This window comes from Pinus tabuliformis, chromosome 8 (assembly GCF_031772625.1).
Source record: "Pinus tabuliformis cultivar Carrire ecotype Pingquan chromosome 8, CPIR1, whole genome shotgun sequence".
In the NCBI taxonomy this organism is placed as follows: Eukaryota; Viridiplantae; Streptophyta; class Pinopsida; order Pinales; family Pinaceae; genus Pinus; species Pinus tabuliformis.
Window position 1 is genome coordinate 1,409,153,143 of NC_142294.1, and position 12,596 is coordinate 1,409,165,738.

Below are 12,596 nucleotides of genomic sequence, written 5' to 3' on the forward strand. Positions count from 1 at the left end.
ATCTTCATATCTTTGAATTGATCTTTCAAGGAGAGGATTTCATTCAAATTGTTGACTTCATACATGTCAACTATCTTATCATACATGTCCTTCGACTTCCTCAAATTTCCAACATATGCAAGTAAATTATCTTGTAAACCATCAAATATAATTTTCTTTTCTTTTAACTCACCTTTCTTATGCTTGTTCTTAGTAGTAGCAGAAGCATTCTATGGAGGCTCGGGTACTTTTCTTTGAATGAATTCCAAAACATCATTGTTATTAGCTATTATCTCGAACCTGATTTTCCATGCAACAAAGTTAGATGAGTCACCCAAATTTTCATGTTCCTTGAAGAAAGAGGAAGACATTGACTTGACTAGATAGGCTCCTTCAACTTTCCAAAGATGATTGCTTCAAATCTTGTCTCCTTTTGGGCTTGTCCTTCACCTTAGCTCTGATACCATGTTAAATTTCAGACTGCTCTATGTTGTTTCAATTACTTTAGCCCAATTGAATTCTTCAATTAACAATCTTTCATCAATAATTAACATTTCCAATCATCAACAATAATTGAAGATATAACAATAATGACAAATGAAACAATCAATACATGAACAAGGGACACCATAATTTTGGTAAATGACCAGGGAAAAACTCATTACCGGGAAAACACTTTGCAATTCTTCTTTATTTATTGATTAAATAAACAATTAATAGAAAATTAAATTTATTTAAATAATATAAAAAAACTCCCTTTCCTCCCCTTGTCAAATATAGTTGTTTTTCTAACTGTTAGGTTGACCTGTCTCCCTATTTAACCCTCTTCCTAGATCTGCTTCTTCGTCGTGTCCTGAAGATGAGCCACACTTGTTGGTTCGAAAGCGTCGACCAAAATCTTTAATGTGATTTCTTTCGAAAAGCCAATTTATACATTAATTCTTATTTTGTCAGATTCTCATAAAATGTTCAGTACATAGTATAATGAGCCAATAAAAAATCATCCAGCAAAATTAACCCAACAACATTCAGAAATAGGTTCTCAGCGCCAATTCAGATCAGAGACAAATTTTCATGTCTACGGTCAACTACAATCAAATGTCAAAATGCAACCCTAATGCTCAAACGCATAGAGTTAGAGGTATGTGTGCGGTTGAGAGCTTCCAACTGCACGAACAAGCCTGTGCGCCTACAGTTATAGTCGAAAATTGCTTGTGTGCAACCTACAGTCGAAGACCAAAAACCATAACACACATGCGAGCTTTGGACCCTGTAACCTCTGACCTGTACGAACCAAACTTCTCGACCCAACCTTAGACTTGTGTGAACCAATCAATGAATAATAGAAGAAAAATATGCTTGGTGATCTCCAAACAAGATTGAGATCACTTGTATTTATAGGCTTCCAAGGGTGTCTAATTTCCTGTTAGGTTTGACTCGTCCTTTTGTGCATATGTGGGATTTTATTAAAAAATACACTTTCTGTTTACCAAATTGAGCACTTCAATAGTCAAAATTGGTCCTCTTGAAATGAGAAATCTAGTCCCATGGTTGGGCTTTGTCACAAAGCTACCAAATTAATAGGAGGAGATTCAAAAACTGATATTTCTTCTCCTCCTTGACTTTTGCTATTTTGTCTTCACCTTTTCAAGTCTTTTCGTTCTCTTCTTCTTGTTTCATATCTAACTTGTGATGGATAGATGTAAAGAGTTCGAAGTCATATCAATATATAGCCTTTTCATGGGGTTGAATATCCCTCCACAAGGCTGGCTTCACATAGGCAGAGTTGACTTGGTGATGGAGGTCTTTTTGACTTACTTGACTCAAAATAATTGTTTCTTTCATGATACAAATGCCCAAGAAGGGTATTATACATATGATAAAGACTCTTTTCTATTCAAGTAAACCTTAGAAGCATGAAGATCATACTTGACCTAGTTTTAAAATAAAAGGAGCATGAAACCCATGCTTCAAAAATAATTTTATTTTTATTCTTTTTCACTTTTAAAATAAATATATAATGATATAAGTATAAGAACAATTATTGAGACTAAACATAGTCACATTTTCAACACTCCCTCTTAACTAGGGAGGTATTCATAATTGTACAAATGGTACAAGGATGACCTCAAGTTGAAATGTTCTTTGAAGAGTATCATATTGAACATATATAATGCTAGGGATCTAGATACCATCTAGGCTAATTTTCAAGGTATCAACCCATCAAGGGATCTAGGTACCATTTTGGTACTGCCAAGGTATCAACCCAACAAGGATCTAGATACCATCTAGGCTACCTTCCAAGGTACCAACCCTAATAAGGATCTAGGCATCATCTAGGCTATTTCCAAGGTACCAACCCAACAAGGATCTAGGTACCATCTAGGCTACCTGCCAAGATACCAACCCTAACAGGGATCTAGGTATCATCTAGGCTACTTACCAAGATACCAACCCTAACAAGGATCTAGGTATCATCTAGGATACATGCCAAGATACCAACCCTAAGTACCATCATACGGGTTGTTTAGCCTAAGGTACAACAACTCATCATCTCTCCCTCTCAATCAAATAGGAGATATCAACTAATCCAAGCTTGCTTCTCAAATACTCAAGCTTCTTATTGGGAAGATATTTAGTCAAAATATCAACTACTTGTTCATCTGTCGAGATATATTGTAGCTTTACGACCCCATCTTGTACCAAACTTCTAATATAATGGTACTTATTATTAATATGCTTTGTTCTAGCATGAAACACAAGGTCCTTAGTCAATGTTATGCTACTTTGGTTGTCACAAAATATCATGGTGGGATCCATCGATCCTCCAAATAGGTTTATAAGAAGCCTCCTGAGAAAAACAACTTCTTTTCTAACCTCACAAGCTGCAACATATTCAGCTTCAACACTACTCAAAGCAACAAAGTCTTGTTTTCGACTCATCCATGAGATCATAGCAGATCCCAAACTAAAGCAACCACTAGTAGTGCTTCTTCCATATGTCTCACTACCACCCCAATCAAAGTTTGTAAAGCCTGACATTAGTATCTCATTGCCATCATATTTCAAGATGTGATGAATCATCCCATGTAGACATCTCAAGATATGTTTTGCATCTATCCAATGTTCATGACGTGGCTCAAACTAAAATTGCTTGAGGACATTCACTGCATAACATATGTCAGGTTTAGTATTCACCAGGTACATTAGGGAGCCAACCAACTAATGATAGCTTGTGGGATCAACAAGGCTAGAATTTGAACTCTTCAATTTCTTCAAATTTGTGATCATGGGAGTTGTCATGGGCTTACTATCCATCATGCCAAACTTTTGCAAAATCTTGATCACATATTTTCCTTGACCAAGATATATTTCACCTAGTTTTTGCCAAACTTCCAAGCCCAAATAATAATGCATAAGCCCAAGGTCCTTCATTTCGAACTCAATTTCCAACAACTTCTTACACTCTTGAATTTGATGCTCTATACCTGTAATGAGTAAGTCATCCACATAAAATGGTATGATGGCATGTTCATTCTTGACTGCCTTGATGTAGATATTTTGATCCAGGTGGATATTGGTGGCCACCTGCCAAGTCCACCTCGACCCCCACCATTGTCTTTCTCAGCATTTTCAGTTTCCTTAATTGTAGCACAACTTACTATTTTTAGCAGTTTTTCGGGTCCTGAACTTCCGGAGCCGTTTTGAGGCCCTAAACGACGTTTTTTGGGGAATCCAGGGGAAACATGGGTCCATGGATAGATGGTTCCAACAATGATAGTGCTCGGATAGATCTTTCTAATGAGCTATTGTACGCGTCAAACGGAGATCATATGCCAAAGTTACGACCCCGGGAAGTTGGTGTACCAATTTACCCCCAAACAGGGCCCACGGTTTGGCGTTTCATCTCCTAGGGTTAGGTTTTGGAATGTTAAGGGTTTTCCATTGTCTCTCAACAATAAATAGGCCTTCGAGCCTCATTGTAACACAGTTCATAGGCATGTAGCCACCACATCTCTTCTCATAGATAAGCTACCATCGCCCTAGCTGGTTTATTTCTATTTCTAGTTGTAAGCATATTTCAGTATTTTCCATTAATGAAATGAAGTATTATTTCCGCTGCATCTTTGTGTATATGGTTATCTCTGTAATTTGTTGCGTTCCTGTTTAAATCTGGATCAGTGGTATCAGAGCAGTCTGCTTTTTCTCTGTTTTTCTTTGCATGTCCCCAACAAGGTCGGGATATAAGGAGTTAGGGCTTGAACTGGTTGAACCTTTGCAAGACCAGCCTCGCAAATCCCGACGGCCTCCCATGGCGGACGAGAAGAAAGACGAGGGGGCAGGAGATCCCATCAAAATCTTGCTCGAAGAAGCCCTCGAGCGACAACGGAACGTGATGATGGACAGCTTTGCCCAGATCCTTCAGCGGCTACCTAGAAGCAACGCATCGGCTTCCAGCAGCTACTCTGGAAATGCCACACCCTTTAAGGTACAAGTTAATTTTGAAATCCCCATATTCGAGGGTCAGATAGACGCAGATGCCGTAGATAAATGGTTAAATCTGCTAGAGGGTTATTTTTCTGTTCATGAATTTTCGAGTCGGGAAAAGATTGTTTTTGCTCTTCTCAAAGCAGCCCCCCACGTCAAGGACTGGTGGGAAACCTACTGCGAGCAGAAGGATGAAAGTACTGGCTCACTATTTTCAGCCGCACCCACCTGGGATTCGTTCCGGGATGCCATCAAGGAGCAGTACTACCCTGTCGGAAGCTATGAGGATGAATACATAAAGTGGACCACGCTGCGGCAAGGAAGGGACCAAGACGTGCTGAAGTTCACCAATCTTTTCCATACCCTTCGCACAAAGTTGGGTATCAAGGATTCGGAGCAACATTTGATACTCAAATACCGTGGCTGCCTGCACAAGTACATCCAGGAAGAAATACAATTCCTAAACATCCCCTCGCTCGGCGCAGCATACCGATATGCCGTCAAGGTCGAGCAGAAGTTTAAACAAAAGAAGCGAGACTTTGGATCTGCGAATCCGAAGCAGGGGAAAGGTGCCCCTAAACCACAGAACAAAGGACAAAGCCAAGGCGGGACAGCCCAAGACAACCAGCCGAAGCCGCAAGCAAAGAACAGTGCCGCGAAGCCGAAAAAGGACACTGGAAAATGGTGCGAGTTCCATAAGAGCTCCACTCACAACACAAGTGAGTGTCGGGCCAAGCAGTCACTGGTGGCTGAGCTAAAGGTTTCAGAATCAGACGCATGTTCCGACTCTGAGTCAGAACCCGATAAGGGGTATGAAAAAGGGAAGCAGATCATTGATGCGGATCCCAGCGCCACTGTTGCTACCGCAAAGATCCAGAAAAATGAACCCGAAGATCCAGAGGAGGAGGAGCGTCTCTTCCACTCCCAGACGTGGGTAAAGGGCTCCCCGATACAGTTCATTGTTGATAGCGGGAGTCAAAAGAACCTCATTTCGGCAGAGGTCGTGAAGCGGTTGGGCTTACCGACCACAGCACATCCACAACCATACACCATTGGGTGGCTTCACCAAGGACGAGATCTTCGCGTGAGCCAGCAGTGTCGCCTTCCATACAACATCAAGCCCTTCACGGATGAGGTATTGTGTGACATTGCTCCCCTTGAAGTTTGTGATGTATTACTAGGACAACCATACTTGTGGAAGCGACATGCTGTGTATGAATCAAGGCCCCGTGCTGTTATTATTACATTGGGAAATAAGTTGTTCAGGATACCAGAGGTAGCACCACCTGCTGCCCTCTCTTTGATTACTGCAAAACAATGCAGTAAGATCATTTCCAAAACCGGGAAATTTGTTTTCCTGATGATACGCCCTCAAGGAAAGAAGAAGACAGTGGCCGCGGCCTCCAAACGGGGTCCCTCTGCATGACAACTACAGATGGACAAGGTTGTGGAGGAGTACGAGGACATCTTCACCTCCCCGGCAGGGGTTCCTCTGCACTGTCAAGTCAAGCACTCCATTGATCTGACCCCAGGTGCGCCGCTACCCAATGGACCAATTTATCGGCGCTCCGTTCTGGAGAATGATGAAATCAAGAGGCAGATTCAGGAGCTCCTGCAGAAAGGTCACATTCGTCCGAGTTCATCGCCCTGTGGGAGCCCGATCGTGTTGGTACAGAAGAAGGATGGGACGTGGAGACTCTGTATTGACTATCGGGCGCTGAACAAGATCACTGTCCGTAATAGGTACCCGATCCCGTGGATTGATGACCTCCTAGACCAACTAAAGGGGGCGAAATATTTCATCAAGATCGATCTGAAGTCAGGATATCACCAGGTACCAATCGAACCCTCCGATGTGTGGAAGACTGCCTTCAAATCCAAGGAGGGCCTCTTCGAATGGTTGGTCATGCCCTTCGGATTGACGAATGCTCCTGCAACCTTTATGAGGCTAATGGATGACATCTTGCAGCCATTCACCAACTCCTTTGTAGTAGTATACTTGGATGACATTCTGATCTTCAGCCAGAGTTGGGAAGAGCACCTCCACCACATCCGACAGGTTCTCCAAACACTGCGGCAACACAAGCTATGTGCCAATTTGGAGAAATGCACTTTTGGCATGACCCAGGTTCAGTATCTGGGATACATCATTGATGAACAGGGGGTGCATGTCGATCCGGCCAAGATCCAAGTCATTCGGGATTGGCCCTCTCCAACCACTCTAACAGAGCTCCGCAGCTTTCTAGGTCTTGCCAACTTCTACCGCAGGTTTGTGTTGGGTTTTCTCATATTTCTTGGCCCTTGAGTCAAGTCACCAAGGGCGGGGCGAAAGCAAAATTCTTTTGGTCTGAATCTCAATAGAAGGCATTCAGGGAATTGAAGGATCGCCTCTGCACAGCACCAGTGCTCGCGTTACCAGATTTACAACAACCATTTGAGGTCGAGACAGATGCCTTTGACTATGCTATTGGGACAGTCCTTACTCAACATGGACATCCAGTGGCATATCACAGTGAAACACTTTCAGACACAGTCCGGAAGTACCCCACTTATGATAAAGAGATGTATTCCATTGTACATGCCTGCCAACAATGGAAGCATTACATTTTGGGGAAGGAAACGGTCATCCACACAGACCACCGACCTCTGCAGTTCATACAGACCCAAGGGAAATTGCAGAATGATCGCCATCAGAAGTGGTCTACATACCTGCAACAGTTTCACTTGAATATCAAGTATAAAAAGGGCAGCACCAATAATGTTGCAGATTGCCTCAGTCGGCCACCGATCATGGCGCTGACCACCGTGCTCAACTCTTGTGGGCACGAGACTGCTGATTGGCCACTTCTCTACAAAAGCGACCCAGAATTTGGCCACACATACCAGACACTCTTGGAAGGTCGGCATGTTGCAGATTTTCACCTCCAGGACGCCCTATTATGCCACCTCGGTCACCTTTGTGTTCCTTCAAGCGAGCGTGCCAAGATGATTTGGGAAGCACACTACAGTCGGGCTGCTGGGCATTTCGGGGTCGAGAAAACAGTGGTAGTACTGCAAAATTATTTCTATTGGCCAAATCTTCGACAGGATGTTGGGAAGTACATCCGATCATGTACTGCCTGTGCCATTACCAAACCGACCATTAAGAAGCACGGCCTCTATACCTCGTTGCCTACCCCTAGTCGACCTTGGGAATCCATCTCCATGGATTAAATGTCAGGCCTTCCTTCCACTAAGCATGGAAATGACTGTGTTTTTGTGGTCGTCGACAGGTTCTCAAAGATGGCCATTATGATGGCCTGCAAGAAGAATATCACAGCAGAAGCCACTGCTAAACTCTTCTTTGAGCGAGTGTGGGTGCACTTTGGGATCCCACAGTCTATCATCTCAGATCAGGACAGTCGGTTTCTCAGCACATTTTGGTCCAGTCTCTGGTCAATGCTGGACACCAAACTCACGAAGTCCACAGCCTTCCATCCTCAAACTGATGGCCAGACAGAGGTTGTCAACAGGATGATTGTGCACATTCTGCGCATGTATAACTCAAAGCATCCACGCACATGGGACGAGAGCCTCCCCTATGTTCAGCACAGCTACAACCGAGCTCTTCACAGCTCCACTGGCCATAGCCCTTTTCAGGTGGGTTTGGGATTCCAGCCACTATGCCCCATTGATGTGGCCATGCCCCTTGCAGCTACTCACATGAATTCAGCTCATGTCCAGTCCGAAACAGATAAGGCCACCAGCTTCATTGAGCGCATCCAACATATTCGCCAGCAGGTCCATGACATTCTTGAGAAATCAAATGCCAAGTACAAGCAGCAACATGATCAACACCGGGTGCCACACAAGTTTCAGGTGGGCGACAAAGTCTGGTTGCATTTGCAAAAGGAATGCCTTACTGGAGCCTATCGGAAATTGAGACCACTCCGATATGGTCCTTACACCATTACTAAGGCGATGGGAGACAATGCATTTGAGCTCAGCATTCCCCCATTCCTTGGCTTGCACCCAGTGTTCAATGTGGACCGCCTTCGGCCATACTTTCCACCATTGCTAGACACATCCGACATTGCAGAACAGCTCAAACCCACAGAATTAAATCCAGATTGCATGGAACAAGCTGCAACTGATCGGATCATGGACACACAGATCAAGAACACTCACCAACAGAATATCCAACTGTATCGAGTTGTCAAAGCAGGCCAACTCCTTCAGCAGGGCAAGTGGCTCACCAGGGAACAAGTTCAGCAGAAGTTTCCTCATCTCATGGAGGAGCTCAACGCAATGGGGACCATTGCTTCCTAAGGGGGGAGGAATGATCCAGGTGGATATTGGTGGCCACCTGCCAAGTCCACCTGGACCCCCACCATTGTCTTTCTCAGCATTTTCAGTTTCCTTAATTGTAGCACAACTTACTATTTTTAGCAGTTTTTCGGGTCCTGAACTTCCGGAGCCGTTTTGAGGCCCTAAATGACGTTTTTTGGGGAATCCAGGGGCAACATGGGTCCATGGAATGGACCATGTTGCCCATTCCAAAAATGATAGTGCTCGGATAGATCTTTCTAATGAGCTATTGTACGCGTCAAACGGAGATCATATGCCAAAGTTACGACCCCGGGAAGTTGGTGTACCAATTTACCCCCAAACGGGGCCCACAGTTTGGCGTTTCATCTCCTAGGGTTAGGTTTTGGAATGTTAAGGGTTTTCCATTGTCTCTCAACAATAAATAGGCCTTCGAGCCTCATTGTAACACAGTTCAGAGGCATGTAGCCACCACATCTCTTCTCAGAGATAAGCTACCATCGCCCTAGCTGGTTTATTTCCATTTCTAGTTGTAAGCATATTTCAGTATTTTCCATTAATGAAATGAAGTATTATTTCCGCTGCATCTTTGTGTATATGGTTATCTCTGTAATTTGTTGCGTTCCTGTTTAAATCCGGATCATATTTTCATTTGCAAAGCTCTTGACAAATCTAATTCTTAATAAATAGGCATCCATTCTTGCATACCAAGCTCTAGGAGCTTGTTTCAAGCCATATAGTGCCTTCTTCAATCTGCAGATGTGAGTTTCCCTACTATGGATCTCAAATCCTTGAGGCTACTCAATATATACTTCTTCATCTATAGTCCCATTCAAGAATGTTGTTTTGACATCTATTTGATGGATATTCCATCCCATAGTGGCAACTAAAGAAATCAAAGATCTAATAGTAGTGTACCTGGCAGTAGGAGCAAAAGTTTCTTCATAATCAATTCCTTCCTTTTGAGAGAAGCCTCTAGCTACAAATCTTGCCTTGTATTTATCAATGCTCCCATCCACTACATGTTTGATTTTATAAATCCATTTGGAAGTGACAATTGATTTGTCACTAGGTCTAGGAACAATTTCCCAAACTCCATTCTTCATAATAGATTGGTACTCTTCTTGCATTGCTTTCCTCCATTCTACATGTTCAACGACTTGTTCATAGGTGGAGGGTTCAACTTCAATAATATTTTTCATATACGTTGCATAACCATAATACCTTTTAGGTATTTTACTTTCTCTAAAGGTTCCTTTTGTTGCTCCATGACCTTCAACTTCTTGTAAAGTTGCTCTTAACCAAGTTGGCCTTTTTCGAACTTCTGGAATGATAATTTGTTGAATAGGTTCACTTGGCCCTTCAACTTCTTGATTAATAGTAGGTACTTCACTTTTTTCATGATCTTCTTCTTCTTTTTCAAAGAGAGGTACTTCTTCTTCATCAGAGTCAACAGGAATTTCGTTGGACTTTTTTTATGCAATTGTTTCATTGAAAATGACATCTTTTCTGACTTCAATATGACGGTCTTCCTTAATATAGATTTTGTAGGCCTTTTATGACGATTTATAGCCAAAATATTTTCCCTTCATGCTCATGGAGTCCAACCTCTTCCTCTTTTCTTTTGGAATGTGAATGTAAACAAGGCATCCAATGATTTGAAAATGATCTACATTAGGCTTCCTTCCTAAAAATGCTTCTTTCATAGTCATATTTTCAAGAATTCTATGTGGGATTCTATTTTGGATTTATAATGTTGTCACTACTACTTCTCCCAATAAGAATTTAGGAATACCTTGATCATGGATCATGACTTTAACGCATTCTTCAATTATCTATTCTTTCTCTCAGACACTCCATTTTGTTGAGGATCATAGGGAAATATGAGCTCCCTCTTAATACTTGCTTCCTTGCAAAAAAATATAAGTTCCTTGGAGTTGTATTCCTCACCATTGTTGGATCTTAGAGTCTCTATCTTCCTTTATGTCAAGATCTCCACTTCTACCTTGAATTCTTGGAATTTTTCAAAAACTTCATCCTTAGATTTGAGGAGATAAATCCATGTTTTCCTTGAATGATCATTAATAAATGTCACACAATATTTATGACCTCCAAGATATTTTTCTGCCATAGGTCCACATACATCAGAATGGTGAGGTCTAGTATTTCTTTAGACCTGGTATCACTACTTGTAAATGGCTTCTTCACATTTTTTCCTAAAGCACATCCCTTGCAAACTACTTCATGGTCTTCTTTCAAATTGGGGATGCCTTTCACCATTTGACTTAAAGAGGGCAATATTTTATAGTGAAAGTGGCCATACGCTCTATGCCATAGTTTAGAAGGGCTAATATCCAAATGTACAAGAGCTTAAGGAAGAGATGTTAATAACCTATACAGCCTCCTCACAAATCCCGGTAACCGTAGCTTTATCAATGCTAGAATGCTTTCCCCAAACAATAATCTTGCCATCTATAAAAGCAATTCTATCCTCTTTATATTCTAGACAAGAAATAGAAAGTAATTTTTTCTTCAAACATAGAACAAAGAGTATATTATTGAGATGAATGTTTCCACCACCTTCTAGATCCAAAGATGTAGACTCAATGCCTTTAACCAATAACTATTCTTCTCTCTAATATCCACTAAATGAGAGGTGGTTCCCTTTGATATAGTTTTTAGTTATCCACATTCTCCTATCATGTGTCTTGAGACTCCACTATCAACTTTCCACATGTTTTCATCTTCAAAAGTACTTGTGAGAGTTTAAAAGAATCCTCCATATTTGACATCTATCTTTCCATTAATGAGAGATGCTAAAGTGATCGTCCTTCAAGGATGTCTTCCTTTAAGAGAGTGCCAACAAAGTGATCTTCAAGTAGTCCTTCATTGACCTTAGCTATGAAACCATGTTGAGAAATCAATATAGGTAGAAATTATGGTTTTGGTTCCTATTTTCTTAATAATTACTTGTGATTTTATTTTTGCCTTTAATTATTTATTATTTCTTCCCTCATCAAGCAATTACCAAAGCGTAAATGTATGAAGATCACAAGAACAAAAAGCACAAGATGTAGGCTCTTAATCAGGTCAAAAGCCATCTCCTAGGGGAAAACCCAGTTAAAATCTTCTTCTTCTTATAAAACCAAGTCAAAATGATACATCCAAGACCTCTTAGACCAATACATTCTCTAATCACAAAGCCAACACTCCAAAAGATTCTCCTTCAAATGAGTCAAAGTCTCCCAAAGTCAACAAAAGTCAACTCTATCAAAATCTGATCTAGTCAAGATTTCAGCCCTCTTGAATATGTCTGCAACTTGGCTTGCAATTCTCGTCCCTACAAATCGCACAGTAGCCCAGAAACCTCGTACGTGTGAGAGAGAGAAGGCTCAAAAACTCAGATTTTTTCTTCTCCTTGAATTTTGCTCTTTTTGTTCACCTTCGCACTTGTTTTTCTCTTATTCTTGTTGCAGATCTAACTTGTGATTGATGGATGCCAAAGATGTCGAAGTCATCATCAATATATAGCACTTTCATGGGTCAACAACACATGGGCACGGTTGACTTGGTGATGGAGGTATTTTTGACTTACTTGACTCAAAATAATTTTTTCTTTCATGATACAAATGCCCAAGAAGGGTCTTATACATATGATAAGGACTCTTTTTGACTCAAGTAAACCCTAGAAGCATGAAGAACATGCTTGACCTAGTTGAAAAATAAAAAGAGCATGAAACCCATGCTTCAAAAATATTTTTCTTTTTCTTTTTTTTTTCACTTTTACAATAAATATATAATGATATAAGTATAATAACAATTAT